The following is an 18542-nucleotide window of genomic DNA, read 5'->3' on the forward strand; positions in this document are numbered from 1 at the left end:
AAAACGGATGATAACCTACAAAGGAACCCCCATTTTACTATCAGCAGATTTCTCACCAGAAACTCTACAGGCCAGGAGGGAGTGGGATGATATTCTCAAAATACGGTGAAAGATAAAAACTTTCACCCAAGAATACCCTATCCAGCAAAGTTATCATTCAGATATGAAGGAGAAATAAAGACTTCCCCAGACAAACAAAAGCTGAGGGAGTTCATCAACACTAGACCTGCCTTATAAGAAATGTTGAAAGGAGCTCTTCTACCAGAAACTAAAAGGCAAAAGTACACAGAATTTTGAGTAAGGTGATAAATAGACGAAATCAGAAAGTTGCAACTCTTTATTAGAATAGGTTTGTAAACACTTTATTATAGTGTAAAGGTTAAAGGGTGGGAGTAGAAAAAAATTTCAATTTGGTAACAAACTCACAATATAAAAAGGGATAGTTTGAGACAACAAAAACACAAAAGGGGAAGAGGAAAAGGACAGAATCCATATAGGTAAATGCAGCTAAGATGCTATCAGCAGGGACTTCCCTGGTGGCGCAGTGGTTAAGAATCCGCCTGCCAATGCAGGGGACATGGGTTCAATCCCTGGTCTGGGAAGATCCCACATGCCTCAGAACAACTAAGCCCATGTGCCGCAGCTACTGAGCCTGCGCTCTAGAGCTCGTGAGCCACAACTACTGAAGCCCATGTGCCTAGAACCCATGCTCCACAACAAGAGAAGCCACCACAATGAGAAGCCCGTGCACCGCAACGAAGAGTAGCCCCCACTTGCTGCAACTAGAGAAAGCCTGTGCCCAGCAACAAAGACCCAGTGCAGCCAAAAATAAATAAATAAAGATAAATAAATGAATTAAAAAAAAAATGCTATCAGCAGAAAAAGGACTATTTTATGTATGACAATTTTATACAAACCCAGTGGAAACCACAGAACATAAATCCAGAGCAAAGACATGACACATAAAAAAAGAGGAAACTGAGAAAAACATCATAGAAAAACACCAAACCAAAATGGTAGATGGAAACAGAAGAAAAAAGAAATAATGGAGATGTAGAGTAACCAGAAAACAAAAGATAAAATGGCGATACTGTCTTCATCTATCAATAATCACCTAACTGTAAATGGACTGAATTCACCAATTCAAAAACACGAAGTGGCTGGATGGGATAATTCATCAAGAAGATATTACAGCAAAGTGATTCAGTTATACATATGTGTGTGTGTGTGTGTCTGTGTGTGTGTTTACACACACACAAAAACATATATTCTTTTTCAGATTCTGTTCCCTTATAGGTTATTACAAAATATTGAGTATAGTTCCCTGTGCTGTACTTCAATAAAAAATTAAATTAAATTAAAAAAAAAGACATCACAGTTACTAATATACATGCACCTAACATAGGAACACCAAAACATATAAAACAATTATTAACAGATCTAAAGGGAGAAATTGAGAGCAACACAATAATAGTAGGGGACTTTTAACACCTCACTTACATCAAAGGATAGATCATTCAGACAGGAAGTCAACTGAGAAACAGGGCCTTAAATGAAATGTTAAACCAGGTGGATTTGATAGATTTGTACAGAACATTCCATCCAAATGCAGAATACACATTCTTCTCATGTGCACATGAAACTTTCTCAAATGATAGACCATATGTTGGGGCACAAAATAAGTCTCAATAAATTTAAGAAGATTGAAATTATATCAAGCATATTTTCCAGTCACCATGGTATGAAACTAGAAATCAACTACAAAGAGAAAGCTGGAAAATATATGGAGACTAAACAACATGCTACAGAACAACTATTGGGTCAAAGAAGAAGTCAAAGGAGAAATCAAAAATTACCTGAAAATAAATGAAAATGAAAATACATCAAACCAAAATCTTTGGGATGCAACAAAAGTGGTACTAACAGGGAAGTTTACAGCAATATAGAACTACCTTAAGAAACAAGAAAAATCTGAAATAAATACTTTATCTTTCACCTAAAAAAACTAGAAAAAAGAGAACAAACAAAACCCAAAGTCAGTAGAAGGAAGGAAATAATATTGATCAGAGTGGAAATAAGTGAAATAGACTAAAAAGGCAATAAAAAAGATCAATGAAACTAAGAGCTGGTTCTTTGAAAAGATAAACAAACCTTTAGCTAGACATAGTAAGGAAAAAATGCTGATAAATAAAACTACAAATAAAAGAGGAGAAATAACAACAGATACCATAGAAACAAAAAGGATTATAAGAGATTATGAACAGTCATACACCAACAAATTGGACAACCTAGAAGAAAGGGACCAATTCTCAGAATCATACAATCTTCCAAGACTGAATCACAAAGAAATAGAAAATCTGAATAAACCAATTACTAGTACAGAGATTTAAATAGTACTCAAAAAAGCTTCCAAAAAACAATAGTCTGGGGCTTTCCTGGTGGCGCAGTGGTTGAGAATCTGCCTGCCAATGCAGGGGACACGGGTTCGAGCCCTGGTCTGGGAAGATCCCACATGCCGCGGAGCAACTAGGCCCGTGAGCCACAATTACTGAGCCTGCATGTCTGGAGCCTGTGCTCCGAAACAGGAGAGGCCGCGATAATGAGAGGCCCGCGCACCGCGATGAAGAGTGGCCCCCGCTTGCCACAACTAGAGAAAGCCGTCACACAGAAACAAAGACCCAACACAGCCATAAATAAATAAATAAATAAATAAATAAATACCCCCCCCCCAAAAAAGTTAAAAAAAAAACAAACAAAAAAACAATAGTCTGGGACCAGACAGCTTCACAGGTGAATTCCATCAAACATTCAAAGAAGATTTAATACCTATCCTTCTCAAAGTCTTCCAAAATACCGAAGAGGAGGAAATGCTTCCCAACTCATTTTACGAGGCTAACATCACCCTGACACCAAAATCAGACAGAGACAACATAAAAAAAGAAAAATTATAGCCCAATATCTCTGATGATCATAGATGCAAAAATCCTCAACAAAATATTAGCAAACCGAATACAACAATACAGTAAAAAGATTATATGCCATGATCAGGTGGGATTTATTCCAGGCATGCAAGGATGGTTCATTATCTGCAAATCAATCAATGTGATACACCACATTAACAAAATAAAGAATAAAAACCATATGACCTTATCAATGGATGCAGAAAAAGTATCCGACAAGATTCAACACCCATTTATGATAAAAACTCTCAATAAAGTGGGTATAGAAAGAATGTACCTCAACATAGTAAAGGTCATATGTGACAAACCCAGCAGCTACACATACTCAATGGTGAAAAACTGAAAGCTATCCTCCTAAATCAGGAACAAGACAAGAATGCCCCCTCTCACCACTCTTATTCAACATAGTATTAAAAGACGGCATCCATCCATCTCCTTCTTCCTACCTCTCTGGATGCTCCCCCCACCCCTGCAGGCAGCATCCTCAGTCCATCCTCACCGCCCCTGTCCACATGATGGGAACAGTGGTGGGTCTTGCAAGCATGTCCCCAAACTGGCCTGCATCGGTCGGTTGGGGGAGGCACCTGTTCCACCTAGGCCAGGGGTCTCAGGTCGAAAGGCAACATTCCGCCAGAGGAAGTGGCGAGAGGGAAGGCGGGGGCGCCCCTTGTAGCACTTCCCGCCTTGGTGCACCACGTCTCTTCCACACCCTGCCATGGGCCCAGTGCACAGGCTGGGATGGGGAAAGGGGAAAGGCAAGTGCGGATGGTGGGGGCATTGGAGGGCGGTCCCACGGATCCCTTTCCTCGGGGGAACTTGGGGCTGGAGGGCAGGAGCAGCACGTGTGTGCTGCTGAACACATCTGTACCCGGGTCCTCTGCCACCCCTGGCGTGCGGAGTGGGCCAGGGGGCCTGGCTGGTTGCGGCCTTTGTGCTTTCCCCCTCCTCTAAAAAAAAAAAAAAAAAAAAAAGTCCTAGACAGAGCAATTAGGCAAGAAAAAGAAATAAAAGGAATAAAAGAAATAGAAGGAATCCAAATTGGAAAGGAAGAAGTAAAATTTAATAGTCTGCAGATGATATGATACTATGCATAGAAAATCCTAAGGACACCACCAAAAAACTACTAGAACTCATCAATAAATTTGGTAAAGCTGCAGATACAAAATTAATACACAGAAGTCTGTTGTGATTCCATACACTAACAATGAACTATCAGAAAGAGAAATTAAGAAAATAACTGGGGGCTTCCCTGGTGGCACGGTAGTTAAGGATCCACCTGCCAATGCAGCGGACACGGGTTTGAGCCCTGGTCCAGGAAGATCCCACATGCCGCGGAGCAACTAAGCCTGTGCACCACAACTACTGAGCCTGTGCTCTAGAGCCCACAAGCCACAACTACTGAAGCCCGAGCACCTAGAGCCCGTGCTCCGCAACAAGAGAAGCCACCACAATGAGAAGTCCGCGCACCACAACAAAGAGTAGCCCCCACTCGCCGCAACTAGAAAAAGCCTGTGTGGAGCAACAAAGATCCAACTCAGCCAAAAATAAATAAATAAATAAATTTATTTATTTAAAAAAAAAAGAAAATAATTGCCTTTACAATTGCAACAGAAAGAATAAAATACCTAGAAATAAATTTAACGAAGAAGTTGAAAGACCTGAACAATAAAAACTATAAGACATCATTAAAAGAAATTAAAGACACAAATAACTGGAAAGATATTCTGTGCTCATAAATTCAAAGAATTAACATTATTAAAATGTTCATAATACCTAAGGCAATCTACAGATTCAATGCCATCCCTATCAAAATCCCAAGCACAATTTTCACAGAAATATAATAGCAAAAAAAAAAAAAATCTAAAAAATATATAGAACCACAAAAGACTCCCAATAGCCAAAGCACCCCTAAGAAAAAAGAACAAAGCTGGAGCTATCACACTCCCTGATTTCAAACTATATTACAAAGTTACAGTAATCAAAACAGATGGTTTTGGCAGAAAAAGATATAGATCAATGGAAGAGAATTGAGAGCCTGGAAATAAACCCACACTTATATGGACAATATACGACAAAGAAGCAAAGAATATACGATGGAGAAAGGATAGTCTCTTCAATAAATGGTGTTGGGAAACTGGACAACCATTAAAAAAAAAATGAAACTATGCCACTATTTCACACCACACACAAAAATCAAGTCAAAACTGATTAAACTTGAATGTAAGACCTGAAACCATAAAAATTCTAGAAGAAAACACAGGCAGTAGGCTCTTTGACATCAGTCTTAGCAATATCTTACTAGATATGTCCCCTCAGGCAAGGGAAACAAATGGGACTACATCAAACTAAAAAGCTTCTGCACAGCAAAAGAAACCAATAACAAAATGAAAAGACAACCTACCAAGTTGGAGAAGATATTTGCAAACCATATATCCAATAAGGAGTTAATATCCAAAATATATAAAGAACTCTTACAACTCAGCAACAAAAAAACCAAACAACCCAATTTTTTAAATGGGCAGAGGAGATAAATAGACATTTTCCAAAGAAGACATACGGGTGGCCAACAGGCACATGAAAAGATGTTCAACATCATCAATTATTAGGGATTATTAGGGATCAAAACCACAATAAGATATCACCTCACACCCATTAGAATGGTTATTATCAAAAAGGCAAGAAATAACACGTGTTGGTGAGGATGTAGATATAAGGGAACACTTACACACTGTAGGTGGGAATGTAAACTGGTGCAGCCACTATGGAAAACAGTATGGAGATTCCTCAAGGAATTAAGAATGGAAGTACCATATGATCCAGCTATCCCACTTCTTGGTGTTTATACAAAGAAACACTACTTCAAAAAGATATATGCACTCTTATGTTCATCGCGGCACTATTTTCAATAGTGTAAGAAATATTTCCAAAGTACAGAAACAACCTAAGTGCCCAACAATGAATGAATGGATAAAGAAGGTGTGGCATATACATACAATGAAACACTACTCAGCCATAAAAAAAGATGAAACCTTGCCATTTATGACAACATGGATGAACCTTGAGGATATTATGTTAAGTGAAATAAGTCAGAGAAATAAATACTGTGTGATTTCACTTATATGTGGAATATAAAAAACAAAACAAATTAAATAAATAAATGAACAAACTAAACAAAAACAAACACATGGATACCAAGAATATTGAGTAGTGGTTATCAGAGGGAAAAGGGCAGAGAGAAGGGTAAAGGGGATCAACTGTATGGTGATGGATGGAAAGTAAATTTTTGGTGGTGAGCACACTGTAGGGTATACAGAAGTAGAAATATAATGAACAATTTTATAAGCCAATGGTACCTTAATAACAAATAAATCTATAAATAATACTGAATAAATAAAATTAGCAACTTTTATTAAAGAAATTGAAGAGAAAAATTAATGTACTAGAAGATAAATCAGAAGAAGTTATCCAGAACGCGGCAAAGAGAGAGGAAAAAAAAAGGCAGAAATTGTGGAAGAGAGGTTAAAAGACAAGAGATAGAATGAGAAGGTCTAACATGCATGTAATTGGTGAACCGGAAAGAGAGGAGATAGCAGAGGTAATATTGAAGAGATAATGGCTTAGGATTTTCGAGAATTCATAAAAAATAATGATCTGCAGATTCAAGAAGTTTAATGAATTCAAGCAGAATCAATAAACAATATGTTACAGAGTTGGAAAAAAAAAATTAAAATTCCAGACCAAAGGGGGAAAAGATCAAGTGAAGTTCTTGGAATTAAAATGTACTAAAGCCCTTGTATTGTCCAGATCAACATTACACTTTGATGTGATGTATGGTGTAATTTTAAAGGTAACTACTCACATAATAGAAAACAATATATAACTTATAATCTAGGAGAGGGAGAAAGGAGAATGTTAAAAAATAAATGACCTAAAGAAAGGTAAGGAAGGAGAAAAAAATGTAAAAGAGGTAGGACAAATAGAAAGCATAAAATAGATAAGATCCTCCCATTCTTTCTTAAACCCACGCTAATCAGGCTATCTTCCCCATCACTACACAAAACCTGCTCTTATTAGATCACCAATGTCCTCCATATTGGTAAACTCAATTTCTCAGTCTTTAATTTGCTTGCCCTATCAGAAATATTTGCCACAAGGAATCACTCTCTTCCTTAATAAACTGATTCAACAGGGCTTCAGGTTTTTCTATATCTCTCTGGTCCCTCCTCCTTTTCTGTCTCCTTTGCTCACTGTTTGCTCCTTGTCTCCAGACTTCTTAAAATTTAGAGTCTCAGGCTTTCCTGGTGGCACAGTGGTTAAGGAATCCGCCTGCCAATGCAGGGGACATGGGTTCGATCCCTGGCCTGGGAGGATCCCACATTCCATGGAGCGGCTGAGCCCGTGTGCCACAACTGCTGGGACTGTGCTCTGGAGCCTGCGAGCCACAACTGCTGAGCCCGCGTGCCACAACTGCTGAAGCCTGCACGCCTAGAGCCCATGCTCTGCAGCGGGAGAGGCCACTGCAATGAGAAGCCCGTGCACCGCAGTGAGGGGTGGCCCCTGCTCGCCACAACTAGAGAGGGCCGACGTGCAGCAGCGGAGGCCCAACGCAGCCAAAAATAAATACATTTATTTAAAAAAAAAATTGTAGTCTCAAGGGTCAGTCTTTGTACTCTTCTCTGTTTATCTCAATTTTTAGGTAATGTTATCCAATCTCATGGTTTTAATATCGTCACTTGTGTTATACAATACAGTAGCCACTAGTCACAAGTGATTACTTAAATTTATATTAATTAAAATTAAATTTAAAAAAATTCAGTACCTGAGTCACTCTAGCCACATGTGGCTAGTGGCTACCATACTGCACAGTGTAGGTATAACACATTTCCATCATTGTAGAAAGTTCTATTGATCTAGATAATGACAAATTTCACATTATATTTCTAGCCAAAACTTCTCTCCTAAATTTCAGACTTGCATATCCAACTACTGACTTAACATCTTTTTAAAAATTGAGATATAATTGACATATAACATTATACTAATTTTAGATGCACAACATAATGATTTGGTATATGTATATATCCAACTTAACATCTTTACTTGGATATAATAGACAAGTGGAACCTGTCTAAAACTGAACTTTTGACTTTTTCCTGAAAAGCTACCCCATGCATTGTTTTCCTGATTTCAGTTAATGGTATTTCTATCCTTCTAGTTGCTCAAGCTAAAATTCTTGGAATCACTCATAACTTCTTTTTCTCAGTCTACATTCAATCCATTAGGAAATCTTGTTGGCTTTCCTTCAAATATATCCAGACTCTGACTACCATCATTTGTTACCAAGATTTCTACAGTGGAGCTCTCTGTTTGTACCCTTAGAGTTTACTCACCACACAAGCAGGTAGAGAGTTGTGGAGTGGTATAGTAAGGAATTTGGCCTCACCCAGTTGGTTGTTACAACTGAGGGAAGTGCTATTAGCACCCAGTGGGTAGAGACTAGGGATGCTGCTAAAGATCCTACAATGCACAGGCTAGCTTCCTACAACAAAGAATTACCTAGCCAAAAATGTCCTGAGACTGAGAAATCTGCCCTAAGGGGGAAAATAGGAGGTTGTGTTAGGGAAAGATAGGAAGGCACCTTATATGGTAATGGCAGTATTCTATTTCTTTAACTTGATTGTGGTTACATGGCCATTTGGTTATAATTATTCAATATACTTACGTTCGATGCACTTTTTTGTAGGATGTTGTATTTCACAATTATTAAAAAAAGGGAACTCCATAAAAGGAAGTAAACAGGTTTTAACACAAAACCAAGTGCTTTACCTTTTATCCTCAACCTATAAGTTACTATTATTACCTTCATTTTATAGAAAAGGATACAAAGCATGGAGAAGGTAAGTAATTGATTACAAAGTTAGTAAGTGGCAGAGTTCGAATTCAAGCCTACACAGTTTAAGTCCAGAGCCTGTATTCTTTGCCACTATGCTGTGCTGTTTTTCCTGTTCTTTGGCCTTTCCTCCTCTCTTTTATCTTTCACCTTTACTTCTCTTTCTTGTTACAGCCCAGACTACTCAACAAGTATAGTTTTATTATTGCTGTATTTGTTTAATGGAGTTTAATGTCCACTGATCTTATTTTTCTAATTGTAGCATTTACGGCAAAGTAGAAAGGAAATGGGGTTTCTGAGGGAGAGTCCTATATTTGCCACTCACTACCTGTGTAATTTAAGACTAACCATTTAACCTCCACGAGACTATTTTCCCATTTGCAAAATGGAAATAATAACATCCTCTTCACTGGGGTGTTTGAGAATTAAATGACATGATGCATATTATACTTAGTACTTTGTAATGTGAAAATAAATGTTCAAATGTATTATTATTCCTTTCAAAAACCAAATAAAAATACTTTTTTTTAAAAAACATATGCAGCCTCTTGAGTTTTTCCCTATTTTTTTTAAATGAAAAATTCTTCTTAGTAACAAAGAGCTAAGCAAATATTGCCAACATGCCACTATTATGTGATAGAGATGTTGGTAACATATTCTATTCCCCAGCATGTGTTTTCTTTTCTGTTTCTCTCCTTTCCATTTCCCTATTCTGCTCTTCTGTGTTTCTGTTCAACAATTAAGCCAAAGCTCTCATTAACTTAGTTCTACTGAAGATAAATAATGTTAAATAAAAATGTTAAAGTATTACCTTATAAAGTAATAATAGTAATTTTAACAGTAACTTTTCAAAAAAGGCAAAACCAAATACAGTTGACCCTTCAACAATGAGGGAGTTAACTGTGCCTCTGCAGTTGAAAATTGGTGTATAACTTGACAGTCAAGTATCTGCAATTCTGCATCTGTAGATTCAACCAATCATGGATGGTGTAGTACTGTAGTACATAATATTGAAAAAAACCCACATATAAGTGGACCTGAGCAGTTCAAACCTGTGTTGTTCAAGATCTACTGTATTACCATTTCCAATCAAGAAGGGCCTTATTTCTGTATCTTATAAAGAGTATGAACATAAAAATGATGATCTATTTTAAGATGAGACAACTAAAATACTGAGTAATGGTAAACTCTGAACAATATATTCATCCAACAAGTTCTCAATGAGCCTCTACAAGGTACTGGGGTACTGAGAAAAATAGAAAAAAAAAAAAACAACTCATGGTCCCTATCCTCAACAAACTTAAAAAATATAATTTATGAAGTCAAGAAGTCAGGTAACTTGTCCTAAATCACTTAAATAATAAAACCTAGCAGGATGCTAATAATCAATTATGATTTTCTGTTCTTCATTTCACTTTTAGCTCATATCTACACCACTTGCTAGTCGTGACTCCCAAATTAGCTTTGTAATAGATCAGTGCAAGATTTATTCTTTTAAGGTAAAAAGTTTAATTGACTGTTTGAAACATAGAGCCATATAACATATATATTCAAATGTGGAGCATCAGAAATGATCTTGAATATAAAGTGTACACTGTTCAATAGCAATTGTTACTAAAATCTCACTAAGATAAAAGGAACTGTGAATAAGCTAAGTAGTTTCATCAGAACAGTTAGCTGATATGCAAAAACAGAAGCTTGATTTTTCAGTTCCTTTTTTAATGTAATAAAACTGATTAATAATTCAGTTGACTTCTTTGGTCTTAAGTTTTAAAACTAAAGGCAGAATTAAGATTACTTTGACCCACTAATTTACAAAACTAGGATTGAGAGTCCTATTAAATATCCTTAGTCTAAAACTGTCAATTTCACTAAATAACTTGAAAAAAGTATCCCCTGGATGTAAGGAGTAAAAACATTCTATATAAAATATCAATGAAAAATACATTTTAAATTAAGGTGGATATCTAAGATCAGCAACAACTCAAGGATGCCCACTCTTGCCAATTTTATTCAACATAATATTGGAAGTCCTAGCCACAGCAATCAGGCAAGAAAAAGAAATAAAAGGATTCCAAATTGGAAAGGAAGTAAAAAGGTAACACTTTGCAGATGACATGACACTACACAAAGAAAATCCTACGATGCCACCAGAAAAGTACTAGAGCTCAACAATGAATTTAGTAAAGTTGCAGGATACAAAATTAATATAGAGAAATCTGTTGCACTTCTATACACTAGAAATGAATTACCAGAAAGGGAAATTAAGAAAACAATCCCATTTACCATTGCATCAAAAAGAATAAAATACGTAGGAATAAACCTATCTCAGGAGGCAAAACACCTATACTTGGAAAATTATAAGACACTGATGAAAGAAATTGAAGACAACATAAACAGATGGAAAGGTATACTGTGCTCATGGATTGGAATTAATATTGTTAAAATGACCATACTACCCAAGGCAATCTACAGATTATTGCAATCCCTATAAAAATACCAAGGGCATTTTTCACAGAACCAGAACAAATAATTTTAAAATTTGTATGGAAACACAAAAGACCCCGAATAGCCAAAATAATCTTGAGAAAGAAGAACAGAGCTGGAGGAACAATGTTTCTTGACTTCAGACTATACTACAAAGCTACAATACTCAAAACACTATGGTACTGGCACAAAAACAGACAAATAGATCAATGGAACAGGATGAGAAAGCCCAGAAATAAACCCATGCACTTACGGTCAATTAATCTGTGACAAAGGAGGCAAGAATATACAATGGAGAAGACAGTCTCTTCAATAAGTGGTGCTGGGAAAACTGGACAGCCACATGTAAAAGAATGAGATTAGAACATTTTCTCACACCATATACAGAAATAAACTCAAAATGGATTAAAGACCTAAATGTAAGACCGGAAACCATAAAACTCCTAGAGGAAAACACAGGCAGAACACCCTTTGCCATAAACCACAGCAACATATATATATTTTTTGATCTGTATGCTAAAGCAGAGGAAATAAAAGCAAAATAGGACCTAATCAGACTTAAAAGCTTTTGTGCAGCACAAAGGAAACCACCGACAAAACAAAGAGACAACCTACTGAATGGGAGAAAATATTTGCTAATGATATGACTGATAAGGGGTCAATACCCAGAATATATAAACAGCTCATACAACTCAACAAAAAAACAAACAACCCAATTTAAAAATGGGCAGAAGATCTGAATAGACATTTTATAAAGAAGACATACAGATGGCCAACGTCAGTAATCATCAGGGAAATTCAAAACCACAATAAGATATCACCTCACACCCATTAGAATGGTTATCATCAAAAAAGTAAGAAATATCAAGTCTTGGTGAGGATGTAGATATAAGGGAACCCTTATACACTGTTGGTGGGAATGTAAATTGGTGCAACCACTGTGGAAAACAGTATGGCAATTTCTCAAAAAACTAAAAATAGAACTACCATATGACCCAGCAATTCCACTCCTGGGTATATATCTGAGAAAAAATGAAAACACTAATTCAAAAAGATACAGGTACCCCAATGTTCATTGCAGCATTATTTACAACTGCCAAGATACGGAAGTAACCTAAGTGTCCATCAACAGATGAATGGATAAAGAAGATGTGGTATATGTATAATGGAACACTACTCAGCCATAAAAAAGAATGAAATTTTGACATTTGCAACAACATGGATGAACGTGGAAGGTATTATGCTAAGTGAAATGTCAGACAAAGACAAATACTGCATTATATCACTTATATGTGGAATCTAAAAAATAATACAAACTAGTGAATATAACAAAAAGGAAACAGACTTACAGATACAGAGAACAAACTAGTGGTTACCAGTGGAGAGAGGGAAGCAGGGAGGGGCAAGATACGGGTAGGGGATTAAGAGTTACAAACTATTATGTATAAAATAAATAAGCTAGAAAGATATATTGTACAACACAGGGAATAGAGCCAATATTTTAAAATAACTATAAATGCAGTATAACCTTTAAAAATTGTGAATCACTATGTTGTACACCTGTAACTTATGTAATATTATACATCAACTGTATCTCAATTAGAAAAAAAAAGGAAAAGGAAAATAAATAAAGATGGACATGGCATAGGAATTAAAAGCTTGGAAAATAAACATATAGTAGAGAAGTTATTAACTTTAGAGAGTTTTTAAAATATCATCTCAATTTAAAAAATTAAATATTTTAGAAATTGAAAAGTTGACTGTCAGGAAGCCAGTACTCTTTCATCAAAAAGAATAACTTAAAGAACTTGGGGGAAATTTATAAAAGAAAATCTAAAGCACATAAAATAATCTATAAATTAATGTGTAAGCATCTGGAACTATTCCAAGCACTACTGAACTTTATATAGGAGTTTGCTACTATTATTTGTGAACTTAAACTAAGTTTAATGAAATGAGCTTAATGAAACTGTTATACTGTGGGAGGAAAAAGTCATCAACAGAATTGTTAAGAAATGCTAGAGAAAATTTTTAATATTGGTAAGCAGGCAGAACCTTATTGCTCCTAAATCTACAAAAACTGATGAAACCACCTTCAGAAGGTATTCATTTGTTTGAATTATACACAATGGTTAAACTGGGATATGGCCTATTCTGATGCTATTAAGTAGAATGTGGTGGTTGATAGCTCACATAAGACTGCTTGGATTTGAATCCTGGATTTACTGTGTGACTTTGGGCAACTTACTTAAATTCCCTAAGGGAATTTGGTTTGAGATTTAAATGAGATAATGCACGTAATAATGTGACCGGCCCACATGAGTGCTCAATAAACAGAGCTATCATTTTTATTATGAATTTGGTTCTTTAAAAGTAACTAGCAAAATTATATTTTGGCTTAATTTAGTGGCCTGAATAAAATCAGCTGACATATGTACATGTCTTTAGCATAAAGTGAGTAAACCCCATGAGGTAAGAAAGATAAAGAAATTGAGCTTCATAGAATTACTGAACTGTCACAAACAGAATAGACCTAAAGGGAAAGAATTCATTTCTGAAGAACAAAACAGTGTCACTTTGGAGAAAAACTCAGAGAAAAAGACAAGTCAATAGAAAGGTAGTGGGAGATGGAACTAACATTTATTTATTGAATGCCTACTACTGGCCTAATGTTTACATGTTGTTTAATTGCAACTAATACTTTAGGATTTGGGAAGTAGGTATTACCTTCAAATTACTGATACAAAAAAATAAATAAATAAAAAACCACGAAGTTCAGAAGTAACTTGTCCTAAATCACGTAACTAATAAAGCCACAATTGGGAATGAAACCAGGCCACTTTGATCCCAAATGCTATTTCCCACTATTAGTGGGATGTCTGCTGCAAAGAAGGAGGCAGGCTATTTGGAAGACAAAAGAAGCATCTGAAAATCAGGTCTTGTTCAGATTCGTAAACAAAAAAGCAATAATACCTAGAATGACAAATGGCCTTAAACTCTTTAAAACAAAGTTTAGGACTAGAAGAGTGAAGATGTGTGCCCAAGTATCTGGATTACAAATTTAAAACATGTTTTTCTTGAAGCAAACTATTAGATGAATTTGTTTCTCTTGATGCAAACTTCTTTGTCTCAAGGCTAGATATTTCCTTGGACGGCAATAATCCTTCCAGCAGCAGTGAAACACAGGAAAGGTCAATAGCCAAGTCAGAGTAGGAAAAAAGATACCTGCTTAAACAATGGCAGAAAAAAATGGCTACACTTCTTACTTTGTTAAGCAATACTCTCCACTGTATTGGTTCCTAAACTAAACTGAGAATGTGGTTGAGTTTAGAAACAGGATTCTTTTATGTCCTGGAGATGATACTTCCACTGAATATTGAATGTTAGGAAACCAGAAAAGAGGAAAATCTAGAAAGGTTCTTAGATTTCAGTCAGCCTTAACAAAAAGTGATAATCAAGGTTGGGGAAAATATGAAGGACATTCAGGAATTGACATAAAGTTCCCAGTTTAATCACATACATGTATTTGTCCTGAGCAAATCTGAAATCTTGTGGCATTGTCAAATTAGCTTTTTATTCCAAACAAGCAGAAAACTGATGATATTTCAATGATTCAAAATAAATCATGAATGAGTCCAAAGTTCCTAGTGCCTTTCAAAGATTTATTAACATTCAAGTAAATATGAAGAATTGTAAGGAAATTGATCATTTTCAGTTGCCTCAATTAGTCAATTAACCTGAACTTCAAATTCCCCCAGAATGCTGTTTCAAAGGAAATTTAATACCTTTTTGAAAGTCTTGAGGAGAACTATAAACCGAAGTTTGATGAATTAGGTTGAGAGGTGAATTGGAGTTTCATAGCTAATATTACTTAGATGGTAACACAGACTAGTGCTATCAATGATTAAGTAAAATTTTAAATATTCCTATAACACTAATTTGCCATAGACTAACACTAATATAGGGAGTTAAATACACAAAATGACGTAAACAGATATATTCACTTCTATTTCATTCAATCCTCTGATCTTTAAGACATTAAAGTCCCAGATGCAAGATTATTAATGTCAAAGGTAAGTCATTTAATAGTAAGACCCTTATCATTTAAGATTGGTTTTAGTATGGGGTCTCAATATGAAAACAGCTTATTAACTTGCTTGCTGGTGCCTATGCTGAAGCACTTATCTCCATGAGAAGAACATAGAGAACAACCAAAGGAAGCTCTTATAATGTTATTTTTAAAAGTTATAAACTGTGAGCATCAGTATATCTCAAAGAATGTCAGCCCTTTCCACACTACGTTCAGAAACTTTCTTTGACAATTCTTTACAAAAGCAAACCTATAATACATATGCCAAGATGCTAGCAACAATCTGCAATAGGATGTACTAGCTTTTGCCCAAAGAAATGGATTATGAACCCACCATACAAGTATTTATGAGTGAAAATTACTATTAACTAATACTTCTGCAAATGGTAGAGTTTTAGATACTATATTTACATTCAGTTCACCAGGCCAGGGGTTGATAATTTTTTTTCTGTAAAGGGCCAGATAGTAAATATTTTAGGCTTTGCCAGCCATATGGTCTCTGCAACTACTCAACTCTGCCTGTAGCACAAAAGACAATATATAAATGAGTAAGCATGGTTGTGTTCCAGTAAAACCATATAAAAAGTAAATACATTTGGCAGTGGCCAAATTTGGTCATAGTTTACCCACCTCTGTAGTATGCCAATATAAAAGCAATTGGAACCATATCATTAAAAAGCCAGCCTGGTGAAAGCAGTTATGTATATGTATGTTCTTCTATGTAAGTCTGTAACTTCTATAAAGTCCAGTAACAAACTTTATCTAAACCTCTTCCTTATGAATTGCTTAATGGTGAGCCAATAGGAGCCATAATATTCAAATTCTGATGTCACAGTTGGAACATGCTTCCAATCTGATCAATAAATCCTTCAAAAGGTGTTAAATTTCACAGTGCTGGAAGACAATGTGTTTTAATAAAGAAATTAGTAGTCAGAACAATGCAATGGCACCAAGGAACCTCTCCTCTCACACTGGGAACACTAAATGCTCTAGTTATGTTTAGGCAGCAGGAAAGAAAGAATACTGGCAAGTACTGAAATTTAAGTGTATTATAAAATGCTGGCTTGCTAGAAATTTTTATCTTCTTCTTTTTTTTTTTTTTTTACTTTTATGCTCGTATCTCTTAAAAAAATACTATAAATCATTATTTTAATTTGTAATTCAGGTATACCCATCCTCCTATGCTGTTTACCCTTTATTGTAACTATTTAGGGTATTATAAAAATCACAATAAACAGCATTATTTTTATGTATGTAACTGAGATATCCAGCATTTAAGATTGAGAGAAGAAATCTAAGGCTAAATGTTTTCAGAGCTCTAGTGGGCATACAGTGGGAAAGGAAAGGTGAACTTTATTTTCTTCGAGGCAAAGAAACTATAGGTGACATCTTAGCTTGCTACCAACCTTTATTCTTAATATGAAGTTTGTAGTTGTTTGTGAGGCAAGGAGATTTTTGTTCAAGTTAAAACAAGGGTTTCTTTGACCTACTGCAAAGTGTAAAGCCTTTCCTTTCAGGGGCTGCCTGTTACCCTGCATATGACAAGCAGTAAGAAGATAAAAGGAGGGGGAACAGGTTCTAGAGTTTGCTAATCTACTGATCTCAGCAACAGATTACGGCATGGCTTGAGAGTCATGAAAATTAGGTTTTAGTCAAGCTGGCCATTAACCGGTTGTCTGGTGGTGAGCGAGCCAGTTTCTTCAACTCGGTGGACTTAAGTTTCCTCATCTGGAAAATGAGAGAATGCGCTTGACTAGCTGCTCTCAAAGGCCCGTTCCAGCTCTATTATTCCAAGACAGGACGATGTCAAGCCACCTACTATGGGCACTGTCTCTCACAATCGAGCCGGGGAAAAGCGTGACGAGGACTTACCCTGTCTCAGCCCTCACCCCATCTGCGGTCCTAGCTCAAGGCACCAAAGGAGCTTCCTCCCCACCTCCCCTCTCTAGCTCTCTCCTACTCGGGATAGAGAAGGGCGCTCCCATTCCCGCAATTCCCCCAATTCTCCTCCTCCCACTCGGATGTTCACCCACGGTAACCCTGCCTTTTCCCTAAGGTGCGGCAGACACCGACTCCCACAGCCCCTCGAGTTCTTTCTCAGCCTCCGACGGAGGCCCTGACTTGCTCTCACCCGAGCCCTGTAGGAACGCGCGCCGCCTCTCCGGACCGGTCTCCGCGGGCCCCGGCTTTGGCCTCACCGCTCCCGCAAGAAGCCACTGTTCCGAGGCGTTTCCCTAAAGAACTTCCCCGGGTAACAGCCGACTCCGTCGCAAGCTCAGCCTTAGCAGCCGCGTCCCTCCTTTCCCTCCGCTCCCTCCCGGGAGATGAGTTTGCAAGACCCGGTACGTGCTCTACCTGAGCAGGCCAAGCCCTTAATCTCAGAAAGCTCGGCGGGAAGGAGGACACCCCTCCCCCAAACTTCTCAACTTGCTGCAGCAAGGCTTCTCGTCCTCCGAACAGGAACAGGCAACGGCCTAGGCCGCGGGGGCCAGCGGGGGATGGAGTTCTGAAAGCGCTAAGCCGGCTGCCGCAGTCAAACCTCCCGCCGCCGCGGACTACAACTCCCAGAGGGCTCTGCGACAGCCAACACGCCTCCCGCCGCAGAGCCCAGCCCGCCGGCTTCAAAAGGAAGGGCGGCGCAGGTGGGTTAATCGCGTTTTATCTGCAGCCAGACCTTTGCGCCAGAGTCGGTTGCCTGCCTGCCCTTAAGGCATCTAAGAGGAGGGACGCGATCTCCTGCAGTCCTGACCACCCCGGAGGCCACCTGAGAAAGGGCTGATGTGACATTTCCATCTAGGGCTGACCTCCCATTATCTGTCTGTCATCTCAGGCTGTTCTGGCTGGTGCTCTGTACTCTCATCACGTGCTTGCACCCTGTGGACACCAAGGGAAGCTGGTTTGAAAAAAAAAAAAATTGTTAGATTTGGCACTTTCTCTCCCTTGTCTAGACATTTAGGTTTGTTTTTTGTTTTTTACGTGTTGGCAGTTTAGTCACTAGGCTAAAAGAAGGGCTTTGGTAGGATTTTAAGCACCCTCTCCCCATCCCTAACAATTTCTCCGACAGCCACCCCAAATAAACATACAGTCTAAGGAAAATTGGTGTGCTTGTTATAAA

The 18542-nt window shown here is 37.4% G+C and overlaps 1 protein-coding gene across 7 annotated transcripts in view; it reads right to left on the minus strand.

Annotated features, from left to right (window-relative positions):
- SLC38A9 (solute carrier family 38 member 9) overlaps window positions 1-17883 on the minus strand; it is a 102167-nt gene extending 84284 nt beyond the window's left edge. For 6 of the 7 annotated variants that reach the window (XR_009700733.1, XR_009700732.1, XM_061187800.1 and 3 more), the window contains exon 1: window positions 17559-17883. The gene's annotated coding sequence lies outside the window, so the exon portion shown is untranslated. The remainder of the gene's footprint in view (window positions 1-17558) is intronic. The other variant, XM_061187796.1, reaches the window with a different exon arrangement.
- Between the last annotated feature and the right edge of the window lie 659 nt (window positions 17884-18542).

The sequence above is a fragment of the Eubalaena glacialis genome, chromosome 4, assembly GCF_028564815.1.
Source record: "Eubalaena glacialis isolate mEubGla1 chromosome 4, mEubGla1.1.hap2.+ XY, whole genome shotgun sequence".
Taxonomy (NCBI): Eukaryota; Metazoa; Chordata; class Mammalia; order Artiodactyla; family Balaenidae; genus Eubalaena; species Eubalaena glacialis.